Source organism: Eptatretus burgeri, chromosome 9 (genome assembly GCF_056783735.1).
Source record: "Eptatretus burgeri isolate ZD-2024b chromosome 9, Ebu_testis_v1, whole genome shotgun sequence".
Lineage (NCBI taxonomy): Eukaryota > Metazoa > Chordata > Myxini > Myxiniformes > Myxinidae > Eptatretus > Eptatretus burgeri.
This window is the reverse complement of record NC_140969.1, coordinates 86,090,339-86,112,351: the sequence shown is the minus strand read 5'-3', so window position 1 is coordinate 86,112,351 and position 22,013 is coordinate 86,090,339. Positions and strand designations below refer to the sequence as shown.

The following is a 22,013-nucleotide window of genomic DNA, read 5'->3' as shown; positions in this document are numbered from 1 at the left end:
GATTTCTCAGATTCAGACAGGGTCACTACCTTGGACATATGGCTCACGCAATCACAATAATGCATGGAGCTCCTCAACATCAGCCATGAGATCAGGACGATCTCCCTGGAGATGTCTCGAGCATTCAATAGTCTGGCATCCTGCCTTGCTCTCGAAACTCTGCCGATGGCATCCAAGGCCAAAACAAGGAAACAAGGAAATCCAACAAAGGTGGAAGCCATTCAGCCCATCATGCCGGCATGAACACCACATGAATCCAGACACAAGATCCAATGAAGAAAATGCAAAAAAGTGTTTTTAATTCATGAAATAAGTGTTTTTGAGTCCCCCAGACTCTGTATAGAATCGATTGATGAATTTTGTGTGGACAGTGGCGTGAAAAAGGGAAAGCAGGGGGGGGGCGAAAAACACCTCAATGGATAGGTTATGAGCTGTAGTTGTGCACCTTGACACTGGTTTTTTGACAGACATGAAGATGCGAGGAAAAAAAAACGTATTTTTAATCGCGCCAATATATTATATTGCGAGACGCCAACCATGATGACGCTGCTAAACATACCGTTATTTCTGTGTTCCCATAACAACAAGAACAATAGCTTCATGGTCCTAGGGGACTCATATATTCAAAAGAACATACCCTTATATTTTTTTTATTTTATTTTCTTCCCCTCAAGGGAGGGGGCATGGGCTTGGTTAAAAACACACAACATTAACCAAACAGCCCCATAAAATAAAAAAATACAATCCTATAATCTCCTCCCTTTCTGCTCTTCCACCCTCTGCATGTTTCTGCAGGTGCATGTGATCTCCCAGTAACCCCTCCTGGGGGAACTCACAAAAGTTGGGCAGTGATTATTGATTTTAGAACTCTTTTCTTTTCCCCCACATGTGGAACAAACTTCTGCAGTCTATTCAATCTCCAGGGCTTCAAGACAACTGTTCACTACCAATTCAGATCACACCCCCCCCCCAACCCAAAACCATGATATTTTTCTACCTCCATTAAGCCTCTCCAAGTTCCCAGTTTTCCTTCCTAAAGCATTTGCAGCTTTATCCATGTTATTCACACAGTGTCATTGCCCACATCCCTTATTTCTACAAAACTCCCACCTCCTCGTCCCTGCTGTTGGGGTGTTCGTGCCTCCCCACTTTTGTTGTCACGTCCTGATCAGTTATATGTTTTTGCTCTTCCACAAACCTAAACATTATTATTCCCCTCCCCCCCCCCAAAAAAGCAATAAAAAAAAAATTGCCACTTCAAAATAATTTAGCCAGAAAACATAGCACAAGAGGCTATAATCCTCTAATCTCCTCCCATATACAGCTCTTTGCTTGAAGTTTTTATCTTGCCAAAACGAAGTTTTTGCAAGATATGTTAGTCAGCTTGTACGTAATCACGTATTGATCACTCTGCAGAGCACAGTTATCATTGGAAATTTTTGTAACTTCACATATCAGAGTCCTATAGATGTCCCTTTCAGCACATACAATTTTCAAGGTCAAGGTCAAAGGTCAAGGTCACTTTGTCGCAAATCAGGGGAGTCGACGAAACCCTTATTTTTTGAGTAATTTTGATCGGATAGTCTTCAAACTTCATGGGAATATAGTTTATGGTCTGGTGCTAGGCCTTGACCTTCATGGCTAGTGCTGGAGGTCGAAAGTTTTTGACCCCAAGGTCAAATTTTGAAATCTTAGATACCATCGAGTAATACCTCATATGAAAGCGCTTGATAAGTGCTTTCCAGATCTGTCAAAAGTTTGACGCTATGACGTCATGACGAAAAAACGGATTAATGAAAATTTTATCATCTTGCCAAAACGAAGTTTTTGCAAGATAAGTAAGTCAGCTTGTATGTTTGTCTGTAATCACGTATCGATCACTCTGCAGAGCACAGTTATCATTGGAAATTTTTGTAACTTCGCATATCAGAGTCCTATAGAGGTCCCTTTCAGCGCATCAAATTTTCAAGGTCAAAGTCACTTTTTCGCAAATCAGGGGAGTCGACGAAACCCTTATTTTTTGAGTAATTTTGATCGGATAGTCTTCAAACTTCATGGGAATATAGTTCATGGTCTGGCGCTCAGCTGATTAATTTTTGGTGGCGATCGGCCTTGACCTTCATGGTTAGCGCTGGAGGTCGAAAGTTTTTGACCCCAAGGTCAAATTTTGAAATCTTAGGTACCATATCGTGCAATGCCTCAAATTGAACACCTCGATGAGTGCTTTCTAGATATGTCAAGCTTGAGACATTATGACGTCATTTGGTGACGTTATGAGGCAAACGCATATTTTTCATGGTTACTCTGTAGAACGATTCTCATCGGACTCTCTCGTAGGCAGATATTCCTCAAGGAGTCGCTCCTGGTGGATAGCAGCTCTGTTCACCTCAGTGTGACCTTAAAGAAGTCACACGTGGCCACCTTTTGGCAAGTTGGTTTTATTTTTTTTTAATTAATGCACATTTGTTGCCAGTCTCTACCACAAAACGGAATTATACCATTTTTAAAGATCTCCAATCCACAATAATATCCATGTTTGAATTACATCAAGAAGTTTTACAGTTCCATGGATCAGCAACAGTAAATATTAGCAAACAAAGTGGACTTTGGACTGCGGGCTATACAAGGATGAAACATTTGTGACAAGTCGGCCTTTGACGCCTGGTTAAAAAAAAAAAAAAAAAATAAAATAAAATAAAAAAAAAACTGGACTAGTCTAGCAGACATGATGGAAGCGCTTCATGGCCAACCATGACCTTCCTATTGCTGAGGCAAAACGAGCATCTTCCACAGTCTGAATTAAAACTATACCATCCAGTTCATAATCTTTGACCCATAAAAAAAAATAAAAAAATAAAAAAGAGTTCCAATGGGATGAACGATTGCTCAGCATAAAAATAAAATAAATCAAACAAATAAGATTTCACATTTCACAGCAGCTTTTGTGAGCAACAGGAGAGGAAGGATGTGAGAGCACGGGAGGTAGTCGAATAATTGTACTGGGAGGAAACAGTTGAAGACACAAATCCTGTCTCCGGAGGTCACTCGGTTGGTTTCCCAGTTATTTTACCTCTGTCAGCAAGGCATCCAGAACAAAATCTAAACTTCAAAGGATAAAAGGAAGTTTTTACTTTGGCATTTAAGGCACAAGAATAGGCTCAGGGGATATAAATTCTCAAACAGCTCTGGACGTTTAGGCCGGTGAGAGATATATATATATATATATATATATACACATATTATATTTTGCATGGTAAGTTGAAGATTTGGTGGTGACAGGATTAATGTATTGCAAATTGGTATTCAATTTATTATACATGTAAAACATAGGATTTCAAAGTATAAACACATGGTGTTTTTTCTGTATTCTCCAGGGCCCTTGAGCAGGCTATGTTTGGCTCTACATGTAATGCTCATGAAGGAGCTTGGAAATATATCACATGCTAGACAACATTAGGAGATATTAATGCGTTCGTTACTAAATTAATTACAGGATCAGTATGCACCGGAAAAATTGCAAGGTTAAATGGGATTGGAACCTGAGAGTTCACCATCAAGAGTGATATGTTCACATGAAAGATTTTAATAGGCTAATATGCAGTGTTGCAAGCCAATACCAATTTGAACGATCAATTCGTGACTTCATCTTGAAAAAGCCAACAAATGAACTTTCATATAAAGACAATGCAAAACATGAACGAGAAGGGTACTCAGTGGAGCGCACAACTCTACCACGCAATAGCCTGATCTACGAGAACACATCGGGCCAAATACATTTTTTTGAAATATCGTGCTATGCAGTGCAATATTTTTGGTCCCATCTCTCAATGATAAAGAATCACTTCAAAAATCTTCAATAAAATTTCTTTAATAAAAAAAAATAAAAATAAAAATAAAAATAAAAAAAAGTATCCAGATTTGTATCTTCACCAAAATCACATCAATTCGTCATTGCAACACACCCCAACCTGTCCACCACGTTGTCTGAATCCGTCCTCAACTTTTTGAGACATTGTGTTCTTTATCATTTTTTTAGCCCGATCTCTCAATTGTGAAGAATCACTGGAAAAAAAAAGCCGTCAGATCCAGATCTTCACCAAAATCTAATCAGTTCATCCTTTTCACACACTGAACCTGTCCACAACTTTTTGAGGTATCCTGTACACAAAAAGACAGAAAGGGATGAAAATAAACCTCCTTAAACTTCAGTGGCAGAGGTAAAAATTATTTTTTAAAATAATATAATAAACAAAACCAAAAGGAAACAAAACAAGGTTAACTAGAATGGCACTCTGTAGAGCACATACCTCCACCAGGATGAAGTTTACATTTTGTACCTTACTGATAGGCTGGATCTACATCCGGGCCTTAAACAAAATCTAATCAGCTTGCTCTTGTCATCTACCCAACTCACCAAGTTTTGTCCGAATCGGTCCACAACTTTGATACATCATGTTATGTCGTTTTTTGGCCCCAACTCTCAACAGTGAAAAAAAAAAAAAAAAAAAAATGTAAGCTCGAATCCAGATAGTGATCAAAAATCAAATCAATGCGTTAACATCACATGCCCAACCTGTCCACCAAATATAAAACCGAGATATCCTGCTCACAGAAAGGCAAAAAAAAAAAAAAAAAAAAAAAAAAAAGGTGAAAACAACTTCCGTCCACCTTCGGTCTTGGAGGTAACAAGCATTGTAAAAGTGCATGCATCCATCTCAATGCCTTTGTCTTACATCTGACATACAGTATGTAACATGAACAAGTTCTTCAATAAGAGTTGGACAAAAACATGTTGAAACAGCAGGGCAAATTGAAGAACCGACAACCTTAAAACCCTGCATGTTAGTTTGCTCATTTTCTTGTTCAGAAAAATTTAAACTGTTTCACTTAAACAGAGAAAAATACACACGTGTTGAAAACAGAAAACCGATGGTGGGTGCACAAAAAAAAAAAAAAAAAAAAAAAAAAAAAAAAAAAACACCTGCAAGTTTGAGCGCGTGTCACAGCAAAGAATATGACGTGCATAAACAGGAATTCAAACCCAAGCCCTTCCCAAAAGCAGAACCATATACAGTCAAAACATCATGCACAGATAAATATGTACAAAAACAAAATGGAGAAAAATAAAGAAATAATAATAATAATAATATAAAACCTTGAACCAGAAGTGCTACTTGTTCTTCTCCAACAACCCTAATTATTCCAACCTTCTTGAAAGGACAGCCAGGGCACGATTTGGGCCTAAGTGTTTCAAGAATTGGCTGGCTGGATGCCAGGCCTGACATTCGAATGGAAGTGGCAGGAATTTGCAGTTTAGCCAGGTGCTGGTAATAACTTGCCTTGCCATTTACGAAAAGCATTGAGGGATCATTAACATCCACCAATTAAGACTCGCAGATGGGACATCGGGCTTCGCATTCATCCTAGGGGTCACGAACTGTGATGTAATGCCCTACCTGCAAAAGCACCAATCCAACAGTTTAGTCAGGCCAATAATCAAACCCAGATTTGAAAGGTTAGAGGTGGGGTGATGCACCTCACCTATGGACAATTTGTTGGAGTAAAGAATTATATATGAACATTTTAAAAAGCCAAAATATTAAATGGAATATTCACTTCATTGCCTTACTTCTGCCACCAAAAGGTGGATGGAGGTTACGTTTTCACACATTTGGCTGTGAGCAGGATATCTTAAAATAAAAAAAATAAAAATAAAAAATATACAAGTTCACCATTGAAAGATAGGACCAAAAATTCATGGCAGAATAATCTCTCAAAAAGTTGTGGACGGGCTGTTACAAAACTTGGTGGATGAGTTGGGTAGATGACAAGAACAAGCAGATAATATTTTCGCTCTGGTACAGATCCTGCCTCAGTGGGATACAAAACGTAAACTGTTCAGCATGGTGGAGGTATGCGCTCTACCAAGTGTTGTTTGAATTAAAGTCTGTGATGACTCAGCCAGGGTCAGAATCAAACCCCTAACCTCACAGACTCGGAGAGGATGCTCCAACCAGAATGTCATGGAGTTGGACACCACTTATAGAACATTGATTTCGCAAGATAAAAACCTTTCATAGCAGTAAAAAAAAAAAAATAATAAAATCTCCAATTTACCTTAAAAGTTTTAAATCAAGATTCTTGATAAACAAATTTTTCAGAGCAAGTCTTACAAATACAAGTCCGACTTAATATTGCATCAACCATTGTCAAACCTTACGTTCTACGTACATATGTCCACAATCCATCCAAGTTCAAAATGTATATATATATATATATATATATATATATATATATATAACCACTACAAACAATTACAACAAAGTAAACACTCATGTACAGCCAATTTGTTTCTTAGATGTACATGAGTACAATGCTATAATCTATCATTCAGCAAATCAATCTCCTCTCCAGTCCAAGATATACCAAATGTACACAGACATACCTAGCATGAACAACTGATCACAAACTCAAATCCTGCATTTGTAAAACAGTTCTTTGGGAGATATTTGAAAATAATTCTTCCCAAAAAATTATATTTATGAGCAGACCTCTTTCATGGAAAACAACATGTATAGATGAGGACAGGCGAGCAGAGACGCAGGAGTTTCTGCATCTGGCTGGCATTCATCGTTACAACTGCCGAAGGCACACCTGGCTATGGCAGGTTGTGACAACCCCATAGACAATCCATTGAGGTCGCTCAAGACATTCCTGCCTAGGATGGTTCCACTGGTTACTACTGAAAGACCAACTACTGGTGGGATATTATCACCCCCTACACGAGTCAAGTGGAAAACATTTTACACCAAATCAACAGCCAGGCTGTTACATCAACAACTGCAAGCCACAGTCATCAAGAGGGGGAGGGCATGTCAATGACAGGAAATACAAAATGACAAACAAAATAACATGGTAAAATGAAAAAGCTTGTGAAGAGGTAATGTTAAAAAGGAAAGCAATATGTTCCCATCAAATGCAAAGTCAAACGTTAACATGATGGACAAACAAACACACATTTTCCGTCAGATAACAGACAATGGCTGGCCGCGACGCCCCAGTCAACGCGGGTTGGGGGGACCAGCCGCTAACCTCTGGCTGGTGAAGCAAAACTAACCATAAAGAATCAACTTATTATAAAGTTTTAAATCAACAACACAGCTGTTATTTTCAGGAATCTCACTATAGCTCATCTACCTCATAGTAAAGTGATGTGGACACCGATATGATAGAATGACGGGGAAAGAAGAAAGAAAGAAAGAAAGAAAAAAAAAAGAAAGGAAAAAAAAAAGAAAGGAAAAAAAAAAAAAAAAAAGAAAGGAAAAAAAAACTTGGGTTTGCTCGTTAGTACTCACATTGAACACCTGGCTAATGGTGGTGAGGGGGGAAACGTGCAACGACTTATACTCTCCTCACGTGTGGATGTTAATGTGCAGCACGTTTTTGCGTACATTGATGAGTGGTGTCCCCCTATTGGACAATCGTTGACGGACAGACCCAGGCAGGCTGACACCGAGTTCCTTTTATTTATACACATATATATATATATATATATATATATATATATATATATATATATATATATATATATATATATATATATATATATATAAATAACAAACACTTAAAAGAAAAGTTGTGTTCAACAATTGCAGCACTATATTAAAGTATAATGATTTACATTTAATTTTTTTATCCACTCTTTAATATAAAAAAAATAAAAAATAAAACGCATGAAGCGACATACCAGGCAGCCAATCGTATGTATATATTTATTACGTGCACAGGTTATGCATTGATTATGGATTAAAAAAAAAAAAACAGACAGCAACTAAGGGATTTTTTTTTTTCACGGTGAGGGGATGAGCCAGACATTAGCGTGCATTTCAGGAAACAGCCAAGGGTATTACATAGACAGCCAAAGCGATCTCACCGGCAAAAGCGCCCGCCTGGGCGAGACAGCTTTGGCACGAACGACAAGTTTGTGATCATTTACAGTACAAGAGTCTCCGATGCACATATTGATGGAGACATTTACGAACACAATCAATTCGTTGTAATTATAACGAACGGAACATCCTCACCGCAATCAAGGTGTGCGCAAGGCACGAATGAACGCATGGCGCAGCCACGTTGACGTCACTCGAAGCGGAGGAACCTATGGGTGTGAAGGAAATGCTACGTGACTCCACCCCGCAGCTCTTCAGTGGCGGAATTTATCCTCCGTTAATGAACACCTCTTTGTGATTGGTTAAGGAGTACCTGCGTTGGAGGTGACGCTTTACGCGAGTTCGCACATGGGCCGGTGCTCAATTACAGGGTTTTAGAATCAAATGTTTTTTTTTTCGGTTTTAATCTGTAAACTGTGTTTAGGGATTATGGTGATGTGCCAAGATGTTGATCCACTTTATATGCTTAATATACGTATTTTCTCATACAATATTTTATGTAATATTTACTTGCTCACGTACCATCTCACCACAAGGGTCCATCCAAGGGTGGACTGACGGTATATCTGGGGGTCTTCGGGGTATACAGAAGAGGTCTTCGGCCCCCTAGATCAAAATTTTTTGAATGACAGTAGGAAATAAAAGTTTCGAAAACAAACATTTGTTTATATTGATATGCAGAATGATAACGAGACGGTGGATTAAAAACAAATACACTGTAATGTATGAACCACAAACTGGTGCAACTCGTGTTGCACAGTACAAGTAAATACATGACAGTCCAAAGCGTCATGGAATGTCATGTAATTAAATAAGTACTCCACCGGTCTAGACTTTTAGAACACCCTCATTTTTCCAGTTTTTACTGAAATTTAAGCAGTTTAATGTTTCAATGTACTCTGAAATTAAAGCAAAGAACAAATAAACAATTGCAGATAAAAAAAAAAGAGATCATGGAATCGTTTTGTTGAACAAAATGTAATCTAAATTTTTGACTCATCAAAGTAGCCACCTTTTGCAGATATAACAGCCGAACATACTCGTGGCATTCTTTCTACAATGGAAATCAAATATTGTTTGGAAAGTTCTTCCCAACACTGTTGAAGAAGTTCCCACAAATGTGTTGCACTTGTAGGTTGCTTTGCTTTCACCCTTCTGTCCAGTTCATCCCAAACCAGCTCAATGGGTTTTACGTCTGGAGACTGTGCTGGCCATTCCATGATTTGAAGCCTAATGTCTTGTTCGTTTTTTCTAAGGTAGTTCTGACATAGCCTAGAGTTATGTTTTGGGTTGTTATCTTGCTGTAGGATGAACCACTGACCAACTACGCATAGACCAGAGGGTATTGCATGGTGTTGCAAAATGCTGTGGTAACACTTTTGGTTGAGGGTGCCAGTCACTCTGTGCAAGTCGCCGACTCTCAATCCAGCAAAAGAACCCCAGATCATCACGCTTCCTCCTCCATGTTTGACAGTTAGTGTCACACACTGAGGAACCATCCTTTCGCCGACTCGACGGCATACAAAACCCTGCGTGATGAACCGAAGATTTCGAATTTTGATTCATCGGTCCATAAGACCCTCTACCAGTTTTCAGTAGTCCACTGGCGGTGCTTCATGGCCAAGGCAAGCCTCTTTTTCTTATTTTGCCATCTTAGCAATGACCTTCTTACTGCCACTTGACCTGTCAAACCTGCAGCTCGAAGTCTTCTCTTAATAGTTGAAACTGAGACTTCCTTACTTCGACCAGTGTTAAGCTGTGCTTGAAGCTGCTGTCCTGTGAACCACCTATCACACAAGCTGTTGACTCTCAGAAACTTGTCTTCTGATTGTGTTGTGGCTTTGGGTCTGCCAGACCTCTTCCTGTCAGAGTTTCCTCCAATTTCCAAGTGCCTTTTGATGGTGTAGGAAACTGTACTCACTGACACCTTGGCTTCTTTTCAATTTCTCTCAAGGAAAGACCAACACTTTTAAAGGTTATATAAGGCTCTGTCTGTCTGTCTGTCTGTCTGTCTGTCTGTCTGTCTGTCTGTCTGTCTGTCTGTCTTCCTTTGTTAATTGTCTTTTTCTCGCCATTATGATAGCAATATCCTACTTCCTGCAGTGCAATATTGTCCAAATAATACTTCAGAGGGTGTAGCAACACAGTCCGTTCCAACACTGCTTTTATACAGAGAGAGGGTTTGTAACTAATCAACAAAAGTTGGAACACCTGCAGGAATTGTTTGCATCAACTTTCAAGGCTTAATTTACTTCCATTGCTGCAGAACAGCTGCAGTTGCTAACCCATTACTTGTTCCCTGAAAAGGAAGGGCCTTCTTTAACAACTCTGAAATTTACATTATTTTTCAGTTTTTGGGAACCTAAACTTTTTTTAACCTCTTGCAGTTTACCGCTTAGCTTTGTACCATTTCAGGATATTCACTGGACTTGAACTGCTTAAATTTCAGTAAAAACTGAAAAATGGAGGTGTTCTAAAACTTTTGACCTGTAGTGTACATAATATGGCGTATGGTACATAATAAAATACACACACGGACAAAATTATTTATCCGTGTCATTTACCTGCAGATTTTGCAGAGAAAGGCAAATGGTCACTTTTGCCGAATGATGTAAAACAGAGACAGCGGGACGTTTGGACCGACCGAGTCTTTGCGCACCCTCGTCCATTGAACACTGCAGTATTTCTCGTTAAGAGTAACAAAACAAATTCGACTGAAGATGGTTAATAATTTTTTTGGACAAAGGATACAAACCCCGTTTTTTTGTAATGCACATGTATGGTGAATAATCATTTTCTGCAAAGTTTCAAACTGCAGCTTTAACAGTGGTAAATGTTTGTTTATAAAAGCAGGTAAAATGACAGTCAATCGATATCGACTTTAAACCATCAACAATGGCTTCGCCTGGTGTTGGCTGAGCGGTTTGGGTGGTGGTTTGGGATCATGGGGTCCTGGGGTCCTGACTGAGTTCAAGTCCCATTGGCTGCTGAATTAACACCAAGGGGTTGACTCAGCCTGTTATCCTTCCGAGGTGGGCGAAACGAGTACCAGTGTAGCAACCAAAAGGCTGCACACGAAGGGAAGACATAGCAACTAACAACAGATTGATTAAATCTGGCATTGGTGTCGCACATGCATAATGGGCCGAATGGCCTTCTCCTGCGCCCGAATTGCTTGTAAATTCCTTGTAAACAATGAATATGCAGTACTATGTTTAAATAAATATACTTTATAAAATCGCCTTCCTCTCATATTTCTGAAAAGGGAAACCTTCCTTGATGAATTAATTAATTAATTACGTTTTTTTTTATCACGGGCCCTTTGATGGCTCGGCCCTCGGCTGGGGGCACCAATGCCCGACTGCTCAGTCCGCCCATGGGTCCATCTATTTGTTAGGGGGCCTTGTTACATGGGAAAAGCAAGAGAAGGGAAAATGATCGCGAGATTTTAGACACTGATTGATGGAGTCAGTGCTCATGGCAGAAGTGATGCTGTTATTAGCCAGTCCCCCACGCAGCGCATTACAGGGTTTTTGCAATCACGCCTTTATCATTCCAGGCCATAATGTTTTAACCATCTGACCTTTCGTCACAAAATTTTCAACAAAGCTTTATAATGAGAATATGGAGAAGACAAATCAATAATTTGATCAAAAGGTCAAAGTCACATAAAGTCGGAAATTTTCATGCAATTCACCTGAAATTTTAAGAATTTGCATATTTGGTCACTGAATTGGTTCACCAATCAAAAGCTAGAAGCTGTTTTTTAGATCAAAAGTTCAAAGCACAAGGTTGCATAAAATCGTCAATTTCATCTGATGGACTTGAAATTTGAGAAGGGTTTGCATATTGGGTCACTGAAGCCTGTTGCTTTTGAGGTCAAAAGGTCAAGGTCACCTATTGTCGTCCAATTTTTGGATTTTTTAGCATATGAAAGGAGAAGAAGAAGTCAACGCTAAGTTTGTTGGTTTGGGTAAGAGACAAGAACGCGGCACCCCAGTCAAGACGAGTGGAATCGGACGGGCTTTGCATTTTCAGATGCTCTGTCTGTGTTGTTTTTAGTAATACTGTTACGAATTTGGAAGCTTCCTGCACACAACAGCCAGAGTCCTTAAAGCTCAGTTATATCGGTAAGTGTGTGTTTCTAGTTTGAATCCATCCCCTGTGTGTAACAGGAATTTTGTACCTGCGCTGTGGGTTATTCTATAGATAGGATTTTTGCATTTTACAACAATGACAACGACAACCCTCTACTCCTGGCATTGTCAGCGCTCTTCATGCGCTCGCCAGCATGCAGGCGTGTCTGGAATTGTATGCCCCAGGCAGTGTGCATTTCGGTGTGGATTTCACACCGTATATGGTCACAAAGCGTTTCGCTTTGGCTGCATGCCAAATAAGGTTATATGTCGTTTTCCACCCAATGGGCGACGAGCAGACCAGAGTCGGGGCGGTCCTTGGCAAGAAGGCGGAACCGCGACACACCGTCCACCCAATGAGCGCAGGCCACAGGAGCGGACGGGCCCCAAAAGAAAAGCGACAAAGGCGATTGAATTGCGTCCAATCTGCTCGAGTGCGCCTCTCTGTCCGGGTCTGCGGCTGACTGCATCGCGCGGATCTGAGGCGTCTCGTCTGGCACATTGCTGCGGGCGGTCGACCATCTCAACTCGGGAGACCATCTCGTGTTGCCTGACTGTGAGCTGGAGGAGCATGCCAACGTCCAACTCCATCCTCCGTACCTGGTGCTTGGAGTGGCCTCGTTTTGCGGGTTCGAGTCGCGTTACCCCAAGATTGTCGAGAACCACACGAGGTAGACAGGTCCAAGCAAGCTTCTCTTCCCTCAGCCCGCCTTCCATCCCGAGCTGAAGGGCTGAATAAAGACCTCGAGGTCCATCTCTTTCTGGGCATTTGTGTGTGCGTGTGTGACCTTGGGCCCCGTCTATAAGTAACAACTGTGTAAGTGCTTTCTTTGCTCATTGTACATTGCATTTCTTATAGTCATGATAACTCTGCTCTTTGTGTGCTTCTCCTCCCCGATTACTGTAAAATAAATTCCCCTTTCGTTGAATGTCCCAGCTCGTCCTTGTCCTTTCTGCCATTGGTTTGCCGCGCTGCGAATGGGAATTAGGAAGGCCGTTGCTGTAGTTGTACATTTGAACCGGCGGGCCTTGGTAACCATCCGCTCGGGTTACGCATGGTTCGAGCACGGTAATGGCTCATTCCGCTCGAGGCCTGCCGAGGGTGTGAATTCCCCGGTAGCTTTGCCGCATGGATACTTAGGTATGTTGAAGTTGGCAATTAACCCTACTCCACACGGTCGAATTATTGGTGATTCCTGGTCCTGTAAGGGACCCGGACTTTCAGATTTATCTGAAAGGTACAACCTAAATTCCGGGTGTTCGGTGGGGCCGACTCTACTGCTCCATCTAGTGGTCGTGCTCGCCACCGAGACCCGGCACCAAAACAATACATTTGTATCGTGATTTCATGGCCAAAAATCCAAAATACCAAAATTCCAGCCCTCAACTTGAACGAAGTGCAGAAGGATCAATCCCCCAAGAGGACATCGCTACACCCCTTCGCTGGGCATGCGGATTAGTCATTGTCAATATCCTGGAATGGCCTACATGTCCAGATTCTTTGAATAAAGAATGTTCCAGGCAGATTACCAACACTTCAAAGGTTTAAATCACTTTTTCTTTAATGTAAAACACTCCAAATGTGATGCAAAAAACCGTGCCTTTTCCAGTACATGACAGGGCAATGCCGGTCTCCCAACTTGCAGCGGAGATGATGTAACACATCAGCGGAGTATAAATATTCATGAGTCAAAACATGGGTGGAGTATGGATATGTTTTACATTCAAACTTGGTGGCATCACACTCCTCGTCTGGTTTTCATATAAACCACGACAGCAATTGATTGAATAAAGAGAATGACGTGAACACAATAACCAGGGTTGGCTCGAAGCATTGTCAAATTGTTGTTGAACATAATCAAAAATGTTGAACATTTGTCAAAAATGAACTAAACTGACTACATAGTACATCATATACAGTCACTAAATTAATGGACTAGACTATGGCTAACGGATTGGGACATAGTGGAAAATAACACAAGAATATGAAATTCACAATCAATATAATGAATGAATAAATTCACTTCCCCCACTGGGATAAGCAGTACAACCTCAGTTACAAGTTGCAGGTAGATATGGGGCTTGCTATCCTTCATGATGTGGATTCACACTTTTCAAACCCGGCCGTCTGTACTGGGCAATGTCTCAATCACACGTCCATTGTGCCAATCGTTTCTATGCGTATCCGCCTTCAGCAGAACAATATTGACACAAAGGTTGCGTTTCTTGACTTTCCACCGCGTACGGGGCTGCAGGGTCGGAAGATATTATTTGCACCATCGTGACCAAAAGTTATTCCCCAAATGTTATGCACATCGCCACTGATAGCCGAAGATGTCTGGACAATGACTGAAATTGTCTAGTGGTGCACGAAGAGGCGTTGTCTTTATGGTAAGTAGTGCTGCTGGTATCAAGATTACGAGTGGAAGAGCGCTCACACGCCGCCAATAACTGCAAACACCAATTGCCTCAGTCGATGCATCTGAAAAAAACGTGTAACTCATGGCATGAGTTTTCAGACATTGGATTAGGACAATAAGTGTGCAGAAATGCTCACGGTGGTGAGTGCGGTGAGAGAGGCACACCAGTTGTCCCATTGTTTCTTGAAATGTTCAGGGAGTGGTTCATCCCATCCAAGCACAGCTCCGGCATTGTCGGGTAAGGTCATCTGACACAGCAACATCTTTCCCTTAATGACGACAGGTGCTGAGGAACCGAAGGGATCACAAATGCTGTTGACTGTAGAAAGAACTCCACACTTCGTGAAGGCCCTGTTCATGTCGGGAACAGTGAAGATGATGGTATCTGTTTCCAAATCCCATCACACTGCAACTGAACAGGTAGTGCGTTGGCACCAAGGTCAAGTCCACATAAATCCTTAGCATCCTCACTGTTTGGAAAACTGCCATGCTGTTGGAAGTAATTTTGTGCAGATGACATCGCATTGGTACGAGTCCGAAGGTCTATGGCTTCAAAAGGGGTAAGTAAGCTCATCAAACCATCATCGACATGGAAGTTCCATTCCACTTAACATCTTGCATCACATCCATATTTTTCTTCACCATTTGAAACAGTTTTATGTTGTCCATAGGCAGCAATGGAAGGACTTACTTAGACTGTTCCCAAATACGTGTACCTTCATATGACATTCGGAAATATCTGCCTTGGGGTCGTTTTTCTTAAACCAAAGAAATCGCAGAAAATCTCAGTGATCCTCACTCACAAAGAAACAATGGAACATTTGCTCGACGTCAGCCATGATGGCAATGGGTTCCTGTCTGAAGCGTACTAATATCCGGGGAGACTCTTGTTGAGGTCTGGACCAGGAAGTAGTACCATATTTAGCGAGACATCATGATAGGTAACACTGCCGTCGAACACCACACGAATATTGTCAGATTTGCGTGGATGGAATACAACAAAATTAGGACGATACCATCATGGTCGTTTTGTCTCTGTACCTAGTTCAAAAGTCTCAGCATGTCCTTTGAAAAAGAGCTTAACCAAGAAGTCTACATACTGCTGTTTAAGGGCTGGTTTCTTATCCAGAAGCTTGCAAAGTCACTTTAAGCGGTTGATTGCAAGGGGTCGATTGTCTGGAAGTTTTACATCTCTCTGAAAGGTAACGGAGCCACCCAATTTACATTGTCATTCAGGATTAATCTGTCCTCCATGATCACGAGAAAATGGTTGTCTTCTATGAAGCGACCCAGCTTATCATCATTTTTTGTTCGCTGATAGACGTCATTGCCGACCCCGTCATCGTAGCTCCGTAGTCGCAGGATCTCCCAAAATGTTGACCTGAAGGTACATGATAATGTGGCAGGATGACGTCCTTGATGGTGATGCAATTAGGGCATGGTGATTGGCCATAGGAGTAGAGAAAGTCAGTAACCCAAGAGTGGAGTTGGCCTTGGATGCCATAGGCAGAGAGTTTAGAAAGCAATGTGGGATGCCAGACTGTATCAAATAGTTGAGATGTATCAAGAGAAACAGCCCTGATCTCAAGTCTGACATTGAGGGCCTCCATCCATTGTTGGGAGAGTCAAAGCAGCATGTCCAAGGTAGACTGACTTGGTGTGAATCTGAATTGGTGATCTGAGATGACACCGTTGGAGAAAAGGAATGATTTATGTCACCTGTGATGATGAATTCCATAACCTGGCTTATGATTGGAAGTAAGCTAATGGGTCTGTAAAACCTTTGCCCACAGCTTAATGTAGTTCTGCTCTCCACTATGACCTGGCAACCCAGCATCACATGTGTCTCCACTGGATTTGGTGAAATCGAAAGCTCTCAAAATAATTGGAATCTCCCATGATGAGGCTGAAGCTCAAAGTTTCCTGTCCTAACCCTTGCTTTTCTTGTCCAAACAAGTTCTTCCAGTACCCATCCACCCCCTTCCTGGTTAAACTTCCAAAATTCACCTCAACCTCTGTACACCTCTGTACACCTCAACTCATTTATTCCTCACTTATCCTGTCTTTGGAACCACCTTTCTGAGGCTGTTCTATATCCCGCTCCTCTCCAAAGCTTCAAGTAAGCAGTGCAACACAATCTCTTGTCATCCCCAATTTCGTCCCATGATCTTCATTACTCACATCAAAATTTTCGACACTCACCACCTTAGTCTTTCGTTAACTCCACCTCCGAAGGTGGATGGAGATTATGTTTTCATCCCTGTCTGTTTGTGAACATGATATCTCAAAAAGTAGTGGACAGATTCAGACGAAATTTGGTGGACAGGTTGGTGTGTCAGGTCAGGTCAGGTATGGGAGCAGGCACCGGAGCAGCATGTAGCTGCGTCCACTTTCCGTGCACTTCAACGTTTCTACGTTCTACAACAAGCCTGTGGTCGGTACTCCAGGGACCTTTTTATGTCCATTCCCCAGGAATATGCCGAGCCCATCCCAATCTCCTTGAGATTCTGTTCAACCTGCTGCAAACTCAAGGCACGTGGTCGGCCCATTGGCCTCCTCCACTCACGAGACTCCCTCGTTGAGAGAATCTGGTGAGCATGATCAGCGACAGGAAAATGAGCCACATATCCATGCAGCCGCAGCTAATGCTCATGGACGATGCAGGTAACAAATCTCATTTGAGTTTCTCTCAGCAACCGTTCGTTGGACACAGAGTCCGACCAGCGATAGCCAAGGATTCCCCGAAGAAACCTGGTACCAAAGGAATTAACTAACCATCTCAAATCCCTGGTCAGAATCCAAGTCTCACATCCGTAGAGCAAAAATGGAAGCACCAAGGACCTGAAGACTCGGATTTTCATCCTCCCGCATAGGTACTGACAGCGCCACACCCCATGATCCAGTGAATCCATGACTCCGTAGGCCCAACCCAGACGTCTATTGACCTCTGGCTCACAGCCAGCAAAGACATGAATATCACGGCTAAGGTAAGTGAATCTCTCCATGACCTCAACATCCTCACCACAAACAGGTACAGGCAAGATAGCAGCATCCAAGATGTCATTGAAAGCCTGGATCTCAGATTTCACCCAGGAAACCCGTAATCCCAGTGGCTCCGACTCCTCATTCAGCACCTCCAGGGCCCCCAAAAGGATAGCTGGAGTCTCCGCAAAGATGACTGCATCATCTGCAAAATCAAGGTCAGAGATCTTGACATTCCCAAACGATACACCACAGCTTGATCTCTCTGACATCCTCCATAGAATCCAGTCCATACAAGTGCTGAACAGTGTGGGGGCCAGTACACACCCCTGACAAACTCCAGTAACAATGGGATATAAGTCAGAGATGGCATCACCACATCTCACAGCACTCTCAGTACTAGAGTATAGTTCAGACATCAGATTGATCAGTTTTGGTGGCACCCCACAAAGACCAAGAATCCTCCAGAGAGCATCCCGATTCACTGAATCGAACGCCTTACAGAGATCAATGAAGCCCACAAGCCGCCCCTGCCGAAACTTTCATCTGCATTCAGTGAGGACACAAAGAGCAAGGATACAGTCAATTGTTGACCTCTTTGGTATAAAACCTGACTGCTCTGGTCGCTGGTGCTCAAGCAGATGGTGGCAAAACCTATCAATAATTATCCAAACAAAGACTTTTCCCAGCACTGAGAGCAGCGTCACCTTTCGGTAGTTGTTGCAGTCCTGGCGATCACCCTTCCCTTTCCAGAGAGGGACAACAAGGCCCCTCTTCCAGTCATTTGCAATGATGCCTGTGTTCCAGGCAGAGCACAGAACTGCATGCAACGACTTGAGTACAGCATTTCCACTGCCTTGACAAGTTCAGCATGGATGCCACAGATCCCAGGAGCTTTATGCCATTTCAACCAGTTGACAGCAGCCTGTATTTCCACAAATGAAGGTGGATCACAGTTGATTGGAATGTCAGCAATAGGTATAGTAACACCCCTGACATCCACATTGACAGCTGCTGGATCAGCCTGGTACAGCCGCTCAAAGTAACCGGCCAAGCGGGTCTTCACTTCGGACTCCTCTGTCAAGAGCTCACCAACCTCCGCTCTAACTGCAGTCCACCAAGGGATGGCTTGGAGGAACACAATATGCGAATTACCCTGTAAGCAGGACGAGAATCACTTGACCACAGGTGATGCTCTACCCCCTCACAGATTCCTCGCACATAGGCCTCCTTGTCCACCCTTAGTGCACATACAGTTTTATGCCTCAGCTCCCTGAACAGCTCAGCTCTGCCATTTAGCCTGGCCCTGCGACTCTGGTCAATGGTATCCAGTGTCCCTTGAGAGTGAAAATTCTTCATCACCCTCTGGTAAGTTCCAAGACATCCACTGGCAACATCAATGACAGTGGTCTTGAAGGCACTGCACAACTCTTCAGGATTCCCCAAAGCATGCAGACCCCCCCAAATCCACACTCAGCCTGTCCACAAACTCCGCAGCTACCCTTTCATCCTTGAGCTTGCCAACATCAAGCCTCGGCTGAGATGGTACCATTCTCCCAGAAGTTAGCTGCAACTTCAACATTTCTACGTTCTACAACAAGCCTGTGGTTGGTATTGAGGAACTGAGCACTCCGGTAGACCCTGCAGTTCTGGATAATCCTCTAGCGACCATCAATGGGCACATGGTCAATCTCCTTTTCCACACCACCAGCGTTGGAATACCCAGTCCAGCGCTGAGCCTGTAGGCACTAAAACCATGAACCAGCCCCCCTAGTTCATGACTTCTTGCAAAGTCAAGGAACTTCGTGCTATTCTGGAACATAGTTCCAGACCAATGGGGATGAAAACATGTCTCATAACCATCCCTATCAGTTCCAGCTGATACATTGAATTCCCCCCAGACTGGAGTATCTCGCCTGGGGCACGGATCAACCACAGACTCGAGCATGGCATAGAATGCATCCTTCATGGTGAGATCACTTACCTCATTCGGAGCATATTCAGAGACCAAGGAAATGACAGCCAAGGAGTAATGAATCCTGAGTCTCATAATACGCCCGTTGACCGGTGTTACCTCAATTATCATTGGAGTCAGGTTGTTGGACACAGCTACAGCAACTTCTTGGGCATGGTAACCATCAGAGCGACCAGACTAAGTGTAGGTGTAACCATCCGCCGTGATCTCACCGCAATCCGGTCTCCAAACCTCTGAGAGTGCTGCAATACCGATGTTCAAACACTTGAGTTTGGATGATAACAGAGACAGGTGATCATCTTCTCCTCGGGATAGGACATTCCACACACCCACCTGAATGGACCCCCTTAGGTTAACTCAAGGAGACCGCCGTCTGGTGGACAGCACCTCAGCACCACCACGACACACACTACCGCAATCTCACCCTGGAAGGTCACCCATGGTTTTCCTCCTATCATCAAAGAGTGGGGGTCCCGAAGGCTTTTCCCCAATCGCATCATCCAGTGAGCTGCCCTGCTGAGGGCAGATGCGCAGGAGGTACTCCCACGGAGTGGTTTTCAGATTTATTTGCACCTTTAGTACGTTTTGCGGAATGAAGGGTTTTACTGTGGCCAGAGTGCAAATCCTGCCACCAAATTCCTCATATATAAGTAACCCAACTGCAGGAGGACGTCTGCAGACACAGTTGGGTACTAGATACGGATGGCCGTTGGCTCAGAACGAGCTCCTCCGCCCTTTGACAAGGAAGAATCGATTCAATTTTGGTGAAGATCCGGATCCAATAATTTTAAACTGATTCTACACTATTGAGTGATAAGGGCTGAAAACTATTTATAACACGATATCTCAAAAAGTTATTAATGGATTCGGACGAATCTTGCTGGACAGGTCAGGCGTCTGACAAGGAAGAATTGATTTGATTTTGGTGAAGATCCAAATATGGATACAATAATTTTATTAATGATTCTTCACCATTGAGAGATGTGGACAAAATGATACATAGCATGATATTTCAAAACGTTGTGAACAAGTTACAACAAAACTAGGTGGATAAGTTGGTTAGGTGACAAGAATAAGCAGATTCGATTTTGGTTCAGGTCTGGATCCAGATCCGGCCTATCAGTGGAATCCAAAACAAAAACTGTTCAGCCTGGCCCAAGTATGTGCTTTACCAAGTGCTGTTCTAGTTTCACTGTTTTCTTCCCTCCTCCCTTTCCTCTTAATCTGTTTGTTAGCTCTGTTGATGTTTATCTCACTATCAGATCTACCTCACCCCTGTAAAGAAAAAAAGGAAACCAATCAGCAGCAGTTACATGAGCAACCTTCAGGAGCAAATGTGCCGTATACAGAGAAAGTATATTCCATTGACGTCTAAGTCTAGACAGAAAGAGACTCGAGTGGATGAGCAGGGAAATATTAACAATGAGCAGAAGGTATTTATTACATACAAAATAATGGGACTGAAATCCGACTCGTATCAGTATATGAGGAATCAAAAGCTCATAAACAAAAGCTCATATCAATGTAGCAGTGAACAAAAGCTTGTCATTAATCAAGAACAAAAGTAAACAAAAGAAAATAACTTGGCAAGCCAAAAGGGACAATAAGAAGGCCAAGGATATTAAACATAATAAATAGGAAGGCATTTTTAAAGTATATTTTGGGTAAACAGCAGGTTAAGATAACCATGGGACTCATTAGGACAAATAAGTGTAAATGAATACAAGCAGTTAATCTTCAAATCCCATAAAGGAACCCTGTGTCACTTATCTCCCTATGAACTTGGATTTCTGTAACAAGGAAATACCCACTCCCTCCGTGTGTAAATGATGAGGTCAGTGAAATATCTTGCACAATGTCATGTGTACAGCTGCCCTGCCCCCCCCCCGACCTTCATATCAATTCTGGTTGTACCCTAACCCTTAACCCCTCCCCCCCTCCCTTTCCACCTTTGTAATAAATTTTTTAGTTTGACACAACTATTAATACATGTGCGCTTCAAATATTACCTGGACTAATATGCGTACATTATACTCTGCCTTTTATCTGAATCATCTCCCCCATCCTCAGGGAGTAAAGGGACATTTTTAATTGTGTCCATGACTGACTCAAATGTACCCCCAAGCACATGTGCAAAATTTGGTGGAGATTGGTCAAGCCATTGGATACCATAGGGTACATACATACATAGTGTTACGGATCTGGCCAAGGGGGTAAAATGTGAGATAGATTAGAATAGTTATTTCATTGTACATGTTAGAGTAAGTGTGACGTCATTCCTATAAGAGATAAAACATGTTGAGCAAGTGTATAGAAAGCTCTCATCTCTCCATCCAAATGTGGGTCTAAGCCCTGTCTTCCCCACTCCATACATTCTTTACCTTTCTCAGTCACATCTGTCTTCATGTACTTTTCCATTCTAAGCAGCCAATCAGTGAGTGTGGCAAACGATGGCGATGGTAAAGTGGTCTAAGGGTCACAACCGGTAGTAAACAAGGCTATCCATAATCGCCTGTCCAACATGTGGAATTTTGCTCGCTTCACGGCCAAT

General features: G+C 42.3%; 1 protein-coding gene across 5 annotated transcripts in view; it reads right to left on the bottom strand.

Moving 5' to 3' along the window:
- LOC147020531 (disheveled-associated activator of morphogenesis 2-like) overlaps window positions 1-22,013 on the bottom strand; it is a 332,638-nt gene that overhangs the window by 277,350 nt on the left and 33,275 nt on the right. For 2 of the 5 annotated variants that reach the window (XM_085895958.1, XM_085895963.1), the window contains exon 1: window positions 8,085-8,183. The exons of 1 other annotated variant lie outside the window; for it this stretch is intronic. The gene's annotated coding sequence lies outside the window, so the exon portion shown is untranslated. 2 more of the 5 variants (XM_085895959.1, XM_085895961.1) reach the window with 2 other exon arrangements.